Genomic DNA, 16,509 nt, shown 5'->3' with positions numbered 1-16,509 from the left:
GTGGCATTATGTTCACCCCCACCCCTTACCCCCCTTGAATAAGAGGTTTACCCAAAAATAAAAGTGGTGGATCAAGAGGGTTGTAAAAAATGGGTTGAGGTGAGTTGCAAATGGAGAAAGTGCAAATTGAGGTGACTTGCATTTGAACAGTTGATATAGGATTGAATAACTACTTGTTGATTAATGATTCTTTTAGACAAATTTTACATTGGTTAAACTTATTTAAGTAATACATTAAAGTAAACATGTAAAAATAAACAACTACAACTTCAAATATATTTGATAAAATAATAGTTAACAAAACGCCAATGCAAGATTGGTTGAATTTACACTCTTATAAAACATGTTTACTTAAATATTTAATAAATAATTTAAATTTAAATATTAATTTTGCTGCTTTACTGATCAAATCGCATAAGACATGAACACACGATTTTTTGGGGGTAAAGGAACAATATCTTCGGACTTTTGCTTTACTTCGGAGAAAGTAAAATACTCGGCTTTATGTACAAACAAATTTCAATCCTGAATTGTGTCTCATGATATTTGCTTTTCATCTTTGGCAAAAATGCATGTTTTAGTTGACATTAGACTTTTTTTACCACTGGAAAAAAGAAAAAAGAAAAAAGAAAAATTGGGATCTGTGCTCTCTCTCTCTCTCTTTAATCTTTATATAAAGAAGATGCTTTGTGTCATTTCAAATGCGATATGCGACACCACAGTGCCATCGAATCATATCCGAGAGACAAAATGGGTTCTACACTTCTACTTCTATATGGCTTTCCAGAATTCCTAGACCCTCCTCCTTAGCTTTTAGCGATCTATGATCTTTGAGTTTCCAATTTCCATCAACAACTGTAAGATCGATAGATAGATGGAACGGTCCCCTATAATGTGTGAAGTGACATCGATGGGAAGAGTCACATCACAAAGGGTAATGGGGGTATTGAATTTTTTTGAGGATTTTAATTCGTTCAGTGCATTATAACTTAAGCCGTCCGATCGAGATCTCTATCCAACGTCGAAACCAATGTTTAACACTTTAACAGTACAGCACTACAGCCTGATAGGATCTGAAAAGAAAGAGATTGCTATGTGAATGCATTAAGAAATTTCAATTTTTCGTGAATGTAACGTATAAACAACTCCAAATATACCCTACACAACTAGGGTGGGAATTCTCATGCCATTTTGTTTTTTCGTGAAATGGAAATCAAAATCCACCCATTTTTATCTCTTTTTTTGTTTCATGATCCAATAATGCATTCAATGTTTTTAGAATGACAAAGATTTCATACAAATATAATTTAACATATGTGAAAAGTATAATTTTTTTATTTTTGTATGGTCTTACCTCAGTAATTTTTGTAATGTTTTGAGTACAAAGTTACAATTGTATCATTTCAACAGCTCTAGTGTCAAAATTTACCCTAACAAGGTGCCTATCACTAAGAGAGGAGGAAATTATTATAGGAGATGTAGTAAATTTACAGTGAACCAAACCAACTAATTATAGTGGTTAAACAAAATTTTTTTGTTCTTCTAAATTTTGGTAAACAAGATGAAAGCAGGATTCTGTAAGGAAAATATGTTGTGAAACGGTGAAGTACGATTCTTTAGGGAAGAAGATTTTAGATCAAAGTGGGAGAATCCAATACCCATCAATTGGCCTTTGATGCTTTGTTTTATCAATTAAGCTATGCTTTGTGTAACAAGGTAACACAAGGAATGAAGGAAGAACTTGATGCCCTGGGACCTTATTGTAAAATTATTAAACAAAAAGATGGAACTGTACAAGAGTATACATTACAGCCTCGCATGTAATGATGATTTTCTGCAACCCTCAGATCACATAATTTGAAACAGAAAAAAATGCATTATTTGTAGGGTGTATTGACTACAAATGACATCGTCGTGACCTGTAAGTTGCAAGTCACATAATCACATATTTACATGGAGTACAAGGTAAGTATAAGAGAACCTTTTAATTTATAATGATTACAAGGGGAAATTCCATTCCCTATAAACTTTTAAAAGTTTTTTAAACAAGTTGATGTATATGTATAATATAAAAAAAGAAGGATAATTTTCATCTGGACCCCCTGAAGTTTGGTCCATGTCATTTTTAGTCCAAATAAATGGACAATTTGCATCTGCCTCCCTTGAGGTATTCAACAAGATCAATTAAGGACAATTTATGGTTTTTATGACCAAAATACCCTCACATCTATTCTACCGTAAGATTTTAGACATGTGGATCATTCTAATAGGATGAACCTAAATCCATATAAAAAAATACACATTTCTAATTCTCCAATTCTCTCTCATCTTTTACAAAAAAAAAAAAAAAAAAAATCTCTCTCATCTCCTTCATCCGCCATCTCTGCCATTTTCCTCTTCAACTCATTGGATAGGCTATGAGGCAATTTATGAATCGCTTGAAGATCAATGATTACAAACACTAATTTTTTGGATTTTAGTTTGCTATTGCGGAGCTTCAAATTATTTTTCACTTTAATTTAACTCTCTGAGGCTTGTTTATTGGATTTTAGTTTGCTATTGCGAATTGCTTCAAATTATTTTTTCACTTTTAATTTAACTCTCGAAAGAGTCGGGCCTCCCTTCTTTTGAGGCTTGTTTATTGGATTTAGTTTGCTATGATGCTTAAATTATTTTTCACTTTTAATTTAACTCTCGCAAGAGTCGTGTGATGATTTACATATCGCCGCATAGTTCAGATGATTATCCATTTATCCCTAATTACAATGCAAGTCTTTCGCTCTTATCTGATGGCTCTTTCTGTTTTAGATCTTGATAATTAATCGACTTTTACTTTTTCTAAAATTAAAAGCATTTGATTGCACGAGTTCGATTTGTTAGATTTTGACGGAATTTTTTATTATTAGGGTTTTTACATAGTTCTAGTTCAGTGTTTTATGGATTCTCTTACGCAGTTCATTGGAGGATCGATCTGGCAATTTCTTTTAGGCTGACTGTAATCAATCGGTGTTCGATTGACAGTCTCCAGAATCGGTTTGGTCAATATTTAGAGTTCTATTTGAGAGAATTTGAATCGTTCCGCGAACAGAGAAAAAAATCAAGTTAGTTTATGTTGCCAAAGATCTCAAAGCTAATACGTGCTATCTTCAGAAATCTTATAAGAAGCTCGGATGAACTTCCATGGAGTTGAATTGTTGCCGGAGTTGAAGAGGAAAAAAAATAGAGATGGCAGACGACGTACCGATGATGGAGAAGATGAAGGAGATGAGAGAGAATTGGAGACTTAGAAATGAGTATTTTTTGTAACAAAAAAAAAAGAAAAGAAATGAGTATTTTTTCAGATGGATTTATGTTCATCCGATTGGAATGATCCGTGTGTCTAAAATCTTACGGTAGAATAGACGTGTGGGTATTTTGGTCATAAAAATCACAAATTGTCCTTTATTGATCTTATTGAATACTTCAGGGGAGGCAGATGCAAAGTGTCCATTTATTTGGACTAAAAATGACATGGACCAAACCTCAGGGGGTCCAGATGAAAATTACCCAAAAAAGAATTACATACATAGAAGTGTTTGCTCTATACTTTTTGACGAGTATAGTTGTGAAGTTGCATAGGGAGAAACAAAAGACCTAAATGAAACACAATGGACATTGAAGCCAATGACGCCAAATAATCGGCACAACGTTTCGTCACGCACACTGCTTGAGAGGTAATATAAGAGCAAAAATGCGCTTACAACCCCTTAATATGTTTCAAAACACCCAACACGTAAGGAAGAGGTTGGAGGACATCTTGTATGTATGTATGTATGTATGTATGTATGTATTATTTGAAGATGGTTCTATAAAAAATAATATAAAAAATGATTTTTTTGGTGAAACAATATGAAAAATAATGAGAATGATAATAATAGTGACCTCATCGATGAGGAGGGGATACCTGGTATAAATAATTATACTAAAGAGGATGTCCCACAATGATGATGGTTGATGCCATGGGCATGGTAGGGTCCTTCTCCTTCATACTTATTATTACATTACTACCTGTTGTAGTGTAGGCCTCCCCTGCCGGCTGCCCCTCGCGGCTCGCGTTCCCACACCACCATAAATATTTATTTGAATGGTGTAAACAGTTTGAACTTTTGAACATTTATTTGTCACTTTTGTGGGACATACTCTTTACTTTACTCTTTAGTCGTCCAGAGGAAACTAGACTGAGGTGACATTCTGGAGTCTTCTCCAAGATCAATATTAATAATTCCAAATCCCAAATCCATTCTTTGACTCATTATTACCAAGATTTGAAAAATTCTACTTAATACCAAAACTTATCTAAAATGCCAATCAAAGAATTATTAAGGGGCCAGGCCAGGCCAGGCCAGGCCAGGCCAGGCCAGGGTTGTGCACCAGCATCATGGTACTTTACTTGATATCAATTATTAACCATTGTCATCACTTCTTCTATCTTACATGCGTCCAGTCCAAAAGAAAACACTCGGAGATCTAAGTCCAATCATTTAATGTAAATTACTTCAAACCTGCTTTCTTATCAGGCATGATAGGATAGATAGGATAGTGCTTTCTTATCAGGCATGATAGGATAGATAGGATAGGGAGGGTTCTTCACAATTCACATTCACATTCACATTGCTGTGCAGTGGAAAATCCAAATCAATCACAATTCACCACATAGAAAATAGTTTCATCTTTGTCTGTGGTGTAGTCACGTGATTCACCACATCACGCCTAATGCAGGTGATGGCCAACAATGGAGGAAATCCTTTGATAACACTGATCCCATCCATGACAAGGAAGGTATGCTTCTGTCGTGATGGTGATGAATGATGATAATGGAATGGGGTCGAAACTCGAAAAGCAAACAAGATACTATACTTGTTCATTCAATGTGTAGTGATTAAAGTAATTATAGTTATAATGACCCCAAATTTCTGGTTTTCCGGCATTCTTCATATTAGCATTGATTGTGGTGAACTTTGGCTCTAACATAACATAACATAACATAACATAACATACGACTGCAACTTGTTTGGCTGATCGAGCTTTTCGGTTTTCATGATGATTTACCCAACCAAACCCCTTCCCCTTGTATCAAGTATTCATTCTTCTTATATATATATATATATAATATTTCAGGAAAACAAATAAAAGTCGAAAAAAGTCAGGAAGATATGGTTCTACAGTGACGAATCTAATATCTCTGAGCTCTGTTTAGACAGTAAGGCAAAAGGACTAATTAATTGAAGCGCGTAATCGCAGCCAGAACAACAAAATCCACACATGATTGTAAAGTTTTATGTGAGTGTTGTTGCACTTTGAATATTGAAAATGCATGATTTGCTTCCTTTTAAACTCACAATTTTAATCTGATAATCCAGCTGGCTAAAACAAACTAAACTAGGCTAATATGGACGGCAAAACAAAATGAGTTGAGAGTTGGTAAATGAAATTAAGTAGAGATTAAAGGCAAATCAGTTTCAAAGAAGCATCGCATCATTTCATTGGAAGTTTCACAGAGGCTCAATTGCAATTTGCAAAGTTTGTAAATTGTAACATGAATGAAACAAGAGTCCCTCCCGGATCCGTCGCTTAATCCCTCGTCATCAAACGAGGCTGAGCTGACGTGATGGCTATCAAATCAAATCAAATCAAATCAGTGGGAAAACACGGCATCAAACGTGTTTCAGACGTTGAGACGCCTTGGAGCATTTCTTCATCTTCCATATTCAATTATTCATTCATTATAATAAAGAAGCAAATTATTCTATTCTTCGATGCATAACCAATAACAGAAAGTATACATTGCACACGGGAAGGTTAATGGGGGGGAATTCTTCTAGAAAATTAGGAGGAACCTATTACTATTAGTATTACTCTCCAGAATCGAATCAAATGGATCTCATGATCTTCATGGGAACCCTCCCTATTTAGCTAGCTTGCTAGGTCCTCTTTCAAGTTTCAACTGAGGTGGTCTGCCGTGTGAACTGGGGTTGTGAATGTTGGCCGGTTTCCTTGTTCTGTATTTAGTTTGTCTTGCGTTCAATTGCTTCCACAACCACAACCTCAACCTCAACCTCAACCTCAAACTCTCTCTCCCAACCGACATACTCACATACCCATCCAGCCATACTACATCATGAATGAAGAAGGTTCTTTGATACTGTTGGATGATTGAAAACGTTGCTGACAAAATCATGTACGATCGAGGCTTAGAATCCAATACTTCCATCTCCTAAGCAACCTTAATTAAAGTCACTAGTCTCACTTTCTTTCGAGTTACTTTCGGTTGTTGCTGGATTCTGAGAAATCAAGATTGGTTTTTCCTCCGGAACGAACGCAGATTTTTAACGTTTCGCTAGTCATGGTCAAAGAGGTTCCCTTTGTTTTTTTTTTTTCCAGTCAAAAAGAGAAAAACACAACCAGTGACCTCCCCGTACATTCATTCACACACATGAGAATCAATCTTCTTATTTTTAAAGCCGGTGTGAAGAGGAGAAAAAGAATCTGGCAACAAAACATAACCATGAGTCATACGGTACTTTGACAGAGATTGGGGGCCGTGAATTTCACTTTCACGACGGGAAATCCATCCGAAGGCCTGGGAGGCTCGTATACATTTCTTGATCACTCCCATTATTAGAAATACTACTAAGTATACCTGGAAAGCTCAACCGAACAGGTCAGACTTTTCTATACCGGCGGAATCTATCCGAGCAAGCTCATCATCATCATCATCATCATCATCATCATCAAACAACCACCTATACATGCTTATCATTCTCCGGTTCTAGCTCCCTTCAATCCCTATCATATGATAGCTAGGGATCATCCAATTGGTTTAACAGCTAGCTAGCTGTAAACCATACATCCTCGCAAAACAAAAGTGCTCTCTCTCACTCTCGCAATGAATGCCGGCGTGTAAAACGAATCTCCAGGGACGAAAAAGGCGTGATTTGTTTTGAGTTTTCAAACAATAACCCAAGTCTGGTACCCTTCAAAAGTATTGCTCATATACCTCATTTACTTCCACACGCTCTCTCTCTCTCTCTCTCTAGAGTCTCTATAAATCGGATTCACTCTCAATAATAAACTACGACCATCCCTTGTCTTGTCCTGAGTGCCCTGACCGCAGTGCAGCCATCATCCCCACTCATTCGTACCAATCCAATCCAACCCAACAACCCCACGCCACCCCACCCAAAAGAAGAAGAATGTCCACCAAGCCCACCGCACCCCTTGTCCTGCTACTGGTAACAACAATAAGTCTTCTCGTCATCGCCTCGCTAACCTATGCAGCACGGCCGGAGTTTGTCCTTCCCAACAATTCTCCACCAATAACTAAACATCAGGTTAGTTCACATGGTTTCCATCCAACGCTAGCTCTCTATTGAAACCCTCTCTCTTCCCTTATTTTTCATTTTCTATGATCGATCACCATCTTTTTCCTTTGACGCCTCTATTCTCCTTTTTCTAGTTTTATTTATTTGTTTTCTTGGTTTAATTTCTCTAATGTCTTTCTCTCTCTCTCTCTCTTCATCCTTCAAGATTCCTCAAGCAAAAAGCAGCGACAAAGCTGACGCTACTTGTCATGGTGTCGGGGAGGAGGAATGCTTGATGAGAAGGTCCCTTGACGCTCATACTGATTATATCTACACGCAGGACGCCAAGCCATAATGATGTTTTGTTTTTCCAGCTTCCCTTACCCTTACCGACACGTAGCGTGCCTAATTATTTTATGACTGTTTATGAAGAAAATTGTAATTCCGTTGGTTGGTTGGTTAGCTAGCTTTGTTTTACGGGTGATCTCCTAAACTTTCAGGTGTCAAAAGAAGGGCTATTGCATGTACTACCTGCTCCTGTTCACACCGACTAGTTAGAAAAATATCCTATGGGGTTCTGGATTAGTTTTAAACAAAAATAGAAATGCATCAAATAAGTTTGATTTGTCATATCTATTTTTTATTTTTTATTTTTCAAGAGAAGAATCTCAGAGTGACGGAAAATCCCAAGATGCTGTATAAACAACCAATAAGTTCCATTGATCACAGAATGGGATTCTACAAAGGTACAATAAAGAAGACTCTACGGATGATACCATAAGTTGCACTTGCACCAACCCAACAGAAAAAAAAACACAAAAAAATAATAATAATAAATTGGAGAGACAGGCGTGGTTATTGAATTTAAGAAATGAGAATGGGTTCAAAGTAAAACGATTCTTCTCATGGTTTTAAAAATTTGAACGGGAACCAGTCAATATTAATTTTGCTCGGCAGAGCTTCAAACTTTAGCTATACATACCTCGAAAATATGAACGAAAAGCATGGGACACCTACAACAAATCTTCAACGGCCTGTTTTCATAAAAGAAGATCTAAAATTAGTTAAACTGTATCATGCCAAACATTACTTTTATTCTTTAATGTATTTCATTGTTCCCATGCATCATGTAATACCTCTTTGCTTTTAGCTTGGCACTTCGCTTATTGCGCCCAGTGACACGACAATTACATGCGTTCCTCTTCTCTTTGGATTTTCCACTGGGACTTTTCTGAGGCGTTTGCATCTTCAAATGTGCTTAGCAATATTTGATTCTACGGTTGAGTTTCGAGCACTGATAGTGGCATCACCTTGTCCTTTTCCAATAGCATTTTGATTTAGGATGACTAGCTTCTCATTCAATCCTTGAAAATGATTCAACAGCAATTCAGAACATTCATTGGATGATGAAGCCTCTCTAAATCTCGATAATGAACCTGCACTTAACAGTACTGAGAGCGTTATACAGAATACAAGCACTACACACCCCAGATTTTGCATCTCTCATCCACCTTGATAGAATCTAGTTTGGAGGGAATACTACCACAATAAGCCATTTGTAGGAAATCCAAAAAATGGCATTCCAGTTAAACATAAAGCAACTCTAATGTATCTCCTAGTCCATGGAGTTGTGTACCGAACAACACATCAGTCCTCAACTGGAACATAACTAGGCCCAACTATAAACTTCATAATTAACTTTTCAAAACATGCTCTACGCAGAGGATAAACCAAGGCTTGCATAGAACATTTTCATAAAAATCCCAAACACTCTTACAATGCAGCTGTCTACCATGCATTTCAATAGGATTTTGTAATGCAGCCTCATTGTGTAAGCAGTCTATTAGAGAATGGACTAAAACACAGATAGAAATGTAAGCAACACAAAGCTACTTAACGTAAAGAGGTTCATCTAACAAGCATTCTATAGTAGGATCGATGATAGGTTGTGGTAGAACATTCATAGAGCACCCCCTAAAAAAGAAAATTTTAAAATAAATAAATAACTAAATCTGAATTAGCAACTTTGAGAATAAGAACAAAGCCACTGGCAAAATTCCTGGTCAACTGTAGAATGTATGATGTAGCAAATATGATGAAAGTTTCTCCAAATTCAAAAGATTCAATCAAGAGATATGGCAGCGATCCCCAAACTAGTATCTGCAGGCTCTGCAGACCAAACTAGCCACTGGATTCAACCAAAATTGAATCAAATGGAGGCTAATGTTAGTAACTAATGAAACTATAATTATGACCTAAGAGGGCCTGCTATCACCGAGGGAATTAGAAGAATGGGAAGAAGTGGGAGGGGGTAAGTCACATTTACAGGGTCAGACAGCATAGCTTCAGCAGCAAAGTGAATATTCAAAACTTCAAAACTGAGAATTCCTAGGCAATACCATCACAGGGTTGCTCGGTTGGTAAGACTAAACCTCTTAGTGAAGAGGTTGTGGGTTCAATTCTACCTGCTGGTATATTATGTAATACCCCCCATCCCCAATAAGTAAAAATTGCTTGTTCCCAAAAAAAAAAAAAAAAGAAAAAGAAAAAAATGAAGAAGAATAAGTAAAGCAATAAGCTTGAACCAAAAACAGAAACCTAGCTAGAATAGAAACAACTGAAATCAGAAACTATCAAAACCCATATTCAAAATAGGAAACTACCTAAGAAATCCATACGTAATCTAACCATATAAAGTAAATAAATATTAGTAATACTACTGATTCCAGCCCTTCCGAGATCAAGAAAACTGGCTATAGTGAGATTCTGATGGAAGAATGGAATTCGAAGGTGATGGTCAGCTAAGCAATCGAGCCCATATTAAAAGCTGAAACTGAGATCGAATTGCCTTCTAGATGGCCCAAAGCAACCCTCAAGAATGCTCAGTAGATGGAGGCTGATTGCTGGAATATGGTCTATGAATGGCTGGCTGCAGGGAAGGGAAACAGGTGCAGCTACAAGGTATTCTAAAGGCTATTGGTGAATCAGAAAAGCAGCAACATGCAAGGGCAATATAATGGCTTCTGGTGCTTCTCTACAGCAACAACCATATTTAAGTAGATCTTCTTCAGAATTTAAAACAGTTGCAGGTTCCATTATAGCAAGGGAGAAGATACGAGAAAAGAAGAGAGGGATTAAGGAGATTGAGCTCCCTCAGCCAGATGATTTGGCTCTCACCAGCAAGGTCTCTCAACTCTTCACTGTCACTCAATTTGACTGGGAAAATGCCTAGTGTTCAAAAGTAATTCCATTCATCCACCAATTTCATCAGTTAGGAGCTTTACAGCCTTTATATACCATGCTCACAATTCAAATTACAAACAGTAGATTCTACTAAACTGTGAATTAGAAATTAAACATTGCAACTCACTGACTATGAGAAAATAGTTACTAGGACTGATAATAACTAATATTTAGAAACTAAATATTACATGCAGAATAGAAACTAAGACTATGTTCTAAATCTGAAATAAGTAACTCTCCTAAACTTCTAAATATCCATGTATAAATAAAATTGACCCATCTAAAAAGTCTTCTTGTGATCCGGACTTGGACCCCACAAATTCCAAATAGAAAATTCTACAAAGGCAAAATAAGCGGCTATGACACACTAGTGTGAACAGTGTTTTTGGCTCATTTTCTTCCTCCGTTGTCTGACATCACTGCAACTCTAAAGGGATGCAGAAAAACTCTTATAGGCTTCAAGAGGTTGAACTCTTCAAGATTTGGATTGAATCTCTTAAAAGGAGCTTTTATAAAATTTAAAAAACCAATAATAAATATGAGTAATTAAAAAGTATCAAGTCTTCACCACTTACAATGAGCACCAATCTTCAAATTTATAGGAAAGTGGAAACCAAATCAATCTAGCCACCCACCCAATAAAATTCAACAACAATAACAACAACAAGCCTTGTCCCAACTAAATAGGGTTGGCTACATGGATTCTTGCTCTCCAATCAATTCTGTTTGGGGCCATGCTAGATACAAGGCCTAAGCTATGCATATCCATTCTCACCACTCCTCTTAAGGTTATCTTAGGTTTGTCCCTAGCTCTTTTAGTTCATTCAATCTGTATTATATCACTTTTCCATACAGGGGCATTTATAGGTCTCCGTTGAACATGCTCGTGCCACCTCAAATGACTTTTTTGAAGCTTATCACTTATGGAAGCAACTCACAGACCAACTCTAATATGCTCATTCCTTATCTTATTCTTCCTAGTTTTTTCACTCACCATCTTAGCATCCTTGTTTTGCTACACTGAGTTTATCTATATGATTTTCTTTAATAGCTCAACACTTTGCACTATACATCATAGCTGGTCAAACGACAATCCTATAGAGTTTTCCTCTAAGCTTTAATGTGAATACGTCCATCACACAAGACCCCGAACGCACCTCTTCACTTCATCCACCCTATTTTAATTCTTTGGGAAACATCATCCTTTATATTATCTCTTTTATTTATAATTTAACCTAAGTACCTAAAACAATCACTCTGAGGAATCTCCTTATTGTCAAGTTTCACCACCTCATCGTTTGCCCGATCTTGATTAAAGCTACAAACTAGATTATGTCTTCGTTCTACTTAGTTTAAAGCTTCTTGATTCCAAAACTGCTCTCCATGATTTTAATTTTGTATTAATCCCCACTTGAGTCTCATCAATCAACACAATATCATTAGCAAAAAGCATACACCAAGGGACCTTGTCTTGAATGTCTTTGGTTAATTCATCCATTATAAGTGCAAATAAATATAAGCTTAAAGTTGATCTTTGATGTAGGCTAACTGTAATTGTGAATTCATTACTTTGTCCTCTCATTGTTCTTATACTTGTCATTGAACCATCATACATATCCTTAACTATGTCCACATATTTACTTGTAACACTTTTTCTCTAGTACTTGCCAAATTAACGCTTTAGGAATTCTATCATAAGTTTTTTCTAGGTCAAAATAAATACCATATGAAGGTCTTTTCTACACTTTCTATACCTTTCTATAAGTCTCCTAATTAGGTAAATAGCCTCTGTTGTAGATCTTCCTAGCATAAACATAAATTGGTTCTCTATAATTGTGGTTAAGTGTCTCAACCGGGTTTCAATGACTCTGTCTCATTATTTCATAGTATGGCTCATCAGTTTAATGCCCCTATAGTTATTACAACTCTAAATATCTCCTTTATTAGTGTCCCCATGAAAATCCCACTTTCCTTGCTTGACTATTCCACTAGTGAAGGATTTCAAGCACTCTCCTTTCAAGTTTCACCATCTTATCCTAAGATAGTTAACCTTGCACCATATATGAATTTTTGGGGTTAGGCACATATCTAACACCACAAGTCTATGTTATGTAGTAGAGCTTTCTCCTAGTATCACCTTGCAATCCTTGCACAACAATCTACTGGTCCTTCTAGTTAGGAAGAAATCTATTTGGCTTCTATGATCTCCACTTTTGAAGGTAATTAAACGCTCTTCTCTCTTTTTGAAGTATTTATAACAGATAGATCAAAAGCAACAACAAAATCTAAAATTGAGATCCCTTCCTCATTCCTCTCTACAAAATTCTAAAGCTTTTTTCCGGCACCGGCTGCCAACCTAACGCGCCAACCCTCCTCCTTTACCTCAGCTTGGGACCAGTAGCAAACACTGGCAGAGTTACCCACCTATAAAGTTCCAATGGTTAAAATTGCATAGAGACAACGATCTTAATCAATCTAAAGTTCTTTTTCTCGAGTTTGGTTCCTTATCACAATAAATTTCTAAATTATTTGCTGAAAATAAAATCCTAAAAACCAAACTGTAGGAAGATACACTTTCAAAAAGAATGTCACCTACTCCGAATGGGCAGCTATAACCTTTACTAGTAATACAATATTCCCATACAACAAGAACTAATACAATATTCCCATACAATAAGAACTAACTCCAAATTAATACTGGATTTCCAAACTTATAGGAATTGATTCAGTTGAGAGATTCCTAAAGATTTTCAAATCAGCTAGAAGCCAGATTCCTTTTAGGAGTTGTCCAAAACACAGTCCCTCATTAAACTATCAATTATGTTAATCAGTTACTTTTCAGGGGAAAAAAAATATATGATGCCTCACTACTCAAGAGTTGATGAATGATACAAGGGAACTTGTTAAAAATCCATTAATGATGTGGCAACTAAATATGGGATTGCTGAGTCATCATTGGCACAGGGAATGGAAGGATAGTCACAGATCAGGGCTTCCATTTTCTTCACAGAGTTCAACTAACCCTTATCTGTTCAATCAGTTCTGAGGAAGCAGATTTGCACTGAGGGGCATTGAACCTTGATCTCCCAATCTACTTTCCCTAACTTCAATACCAAGACACACAAATTGAATTGAAGTTTCAAAGTATAGGCAGTTGTGACCAAAAGGATATCTGTCTTTGAGATATAGAGTTTCGGGAACAATGAGAACCTGTGCTGACCAGAATAGTTTGTCAATCAACTACTTGCATATCCTTCCGAACTTTGTCACTCAACCATTTTAACATCCTTATCTACACTACATTGAGTTTATCTATATGATGCTTCTTAACTACCCAAAATTTTGGGACCATACATCATAGATAGTTTGTATGCCATTACGACAATCATGTAAAATTCTCCATCTAAGTTTAAAGGAAAATGCAATCACATTCAACCAATAATTTATCCAATGCCAACTCTCTAGCCTTTTCCAGTCCTCTCACTAATGCATGAAACTCTGCTTCAGATTTGTCTTTAGTATTTGAGTCTGACCCATACCAACACTTATCAATCACAACTTTTACACCATATGTCAATTGTTGGTGTGATTGAACCTAGTTTATTGGTCTTCAAAAAACCGGGGGTTATTGTGATATGCCTCAAACTTCTGCACTACCCAAACAATGGAATTTGGGTTAACAGAAAGAGATATTGGACAAGCAACCGTTAAGTTTAACTTCAGAATGATAATGCACTTCTCCCCACTTCAATCAAATTTTGTTTGCAACTTACAAACAACAGGAAAAGAAAAAAGAAAACAAAAAAAACACACTTGAAGACTTCAGAAAAACTTAAGGCTTCTTCTTTTTTGGATGAAAAGAAAAAACTTGAGACTTTAACCATCTAAACTCTTTTACTCTGATACCATCGTAAACTCTTATTCTTTGTTTGAGAATTTCATACCAATATCCAGTGCTAATGCTGTCTGTTTCAAATCCACATCCTTGATGCCCTCAACATCACTATGTTTGGATTCATCTGTAACATACTGTTGTCTCAGTTGATATATCTTGTAGTGGAGCATCCAACTTCTCCAAGGACTGCCTGAATTGCTTTCCCCAACTCTGATGGTTCTTCATTTTGATAAACACCCTGTGTGAAACATCAAACAACATGGCAAAATATGACACTCAAATAAGCAATCATAAAAAAATAATAATAATTTTGTCCCAATGACAACTACCATCCCCCAAAAAGATCTCTTCTTTATTTCCCATGCAAGCTGTTGAAGCATTGCATCATCCTTCATGTCTCCATGAATATGCTCAACTACAAAATATACCCGACAATTTAACCATATATCTCATTGGAAATTGATGTTTCAATTGGACAACTAGTGGATGGGATATTCAACCACACTCACACAGTAAAAAGTTTCAGTTACAGGCAAAAGCTTCTTCTTGGATTACCTTTACTTTTGGAGGTACGATGCACACTGAAAAAAAAATGATAGAACCATAGTAATGCCACAAGAGAATTGTCAAGTCTGTTGTATATTGTGTAGTTGACCTACAAATGTTAATAGCTTCATTGCTTGGGTACTCAATATTGACACACATAAAAATGTTGTCGAGCAGGTCCTTCGTAAACTGGAGTAGTTGAATTGAGAAAGGAAGGGATAACCTCAGAGGCTGAGAGGGGCTTCATAGAAGCAGGGGAGGGGAAGAAATAACATGACAAAAAAAAGATATCAAATGAAGTAATTTCTGATTTTTCTAGTGTTCCTTTGCTGTGGGTGCTACCTACTGACTGGCACTTGCCGCAACATTCCCCAACGCTGGAGAATGAAAGGGGGGGGGGGGGGTTGGTCGTTGGTGTAGGTTTTCTTTTCCACCCTCTGGTTGACTGGTTCATTTTTTTACCTTTTATTTTTATAAAGAAACAAAGAAAAGAAATAAAAGAAGATAGGTTTTAAATCTTCAGCAAACATCGCAATAGATCCAGAGTATAATGAAATAGACGTACCTAAGAAAGAATCACTTTCAAGCGACCCATGGAAAAAAAGATCATGATAAAAAATCTGACAGCTTCCTAAGATATCTAATTTTATACAACATGTTGTGCAGAACGACCTTGTAAAGCATCTCAGACTGATGCTCAAAATAAATTCATAGCCAAAAGGCAACCCATCAATGAGAAATTGAGAATAAGAAAGAGACGCGTATGGTAGTGGTTCAAATTATAAGGGGGTCATTTATTTCTCTGAAGCTCTTACAGTTTTAGAAACTATTTTTCCTCTACAGGTTGATGACTATGCAAGCGAGAAGCCTTGTGCAGAGGATGATGGAATGATCGGGTTTCTGAAGGTTGGTAGTGCTGATCAACTATGTCTGGTTGAAATAAATAGAGGGGAAAAAACAAAGAAGATAAATAAGTAAATAAACGAGGATCACCCAGAAGTCGATGTTAGGAATGGTTGAAGACTCCAGCTTAAATATAAATCCGCAAGCATAAGGACAATTAAACTGCAAATCTGACACTATTCAACTACATAAAATAGAGACGTAGAAGGAGGCAGTCAATACCTTTTCGGGACGGAGAAGGCAATCACGGCACTCGATTGGGCACAGTCACTACAATTTGGAAACAGAGACAGCACAAGATTCGGAACGCGGCGGCCGTCGGTATATATTCGACGGTATGTTCATACTGGAGAAGAATAAGAAGCAGAGGATCCTTGACAGTGAATCGATTCGATAACCCGGCAAAGGAAACCAACGGAAACTCGCCGGAAGCCTCGGCATTCTATAGGGACGTTCAGAGTTCAGTTCAACGGAGAAGAACCAGTGGGGGCAGGTAGGCAGTAACTACGTTCCCAACCAGATAAGGTGAAAAGTTTTTCGTGGGTCGTCGTCTTTTGGCCTTGGGTGTATCACCATTTCGCA

General features: G+C 36.7%; 1 long non-coding RNA gene and 1 other non-coding gene across 5 annotated transcripts; one reads left to right on the top strand and one right to left on the bottom strand.

Moving 5' to 3' along the window:
* Nucleotides 1-2,698: 2,698 nt before the first annotated feature.
* Nucleotides 2,699-2,798, top strand: LOC149016902 (small nucleolar RNA snR60/Z15/Z230/Z193/J17). The gene has a single exon (XR_016173271.1). It is a non-coding gene; the product is annotated as a small nucleolar RNA snR60/Z15/Z230/Z193/J17 (small nucleolar RNA).
* A 4,720-nt stretch (nt 2,799-7,518) lies between these two features.
* Nucleotides 7,519-16,504, bottom strand: LOC149016901 (uncharacterized). Of its 4 annotated transcripts, none has more exons than XR_016172736.1 (4): nt 15,590-16,504; nt 14,528-14,716; nt 8,477-8,776; nt 7,519-8,374 (listed from the first exon to the last, which is right to left on the bottom strand). It is a non-coding gene; the product is annotated as an uncharacterized LOC149016901 (long non-coding RNA). The 4 variants fall into 4 exon arrangements; XR_016172735.1 differs by having other exon boundaries at nt 16,150-16,503; XR_016172737.1 differs by lacking the exon at nt 15,590-16,504 and adding an exon at nt 14,808-15,384.
* Nucleotides 16,505-16,509: the final 5 nt, after the last annotated feature.

The sequence above is a fragment of the Hakea prostrata genome, chromosome 4, assembly GCF_041222555.1.
Source record: "Hakea prostrata isolate BN-2017 chromosome 4, UWA_Hpros_2, whole genome shotgun sequence".
In the NCBI taxonomy this organism is placed as follows: domain Eukaryota; kingdom Viridiplantae; phylum Streptophyta; class Magnoliopsida; order Proteales; family Proteaceae; genus Hakea; species Hakea prostrata.
The sequence above is the reverse complement of the archived record's forward strand: the minus strand, read 5'-3'. Positions and strand labels throughout refer to the sequence as shown.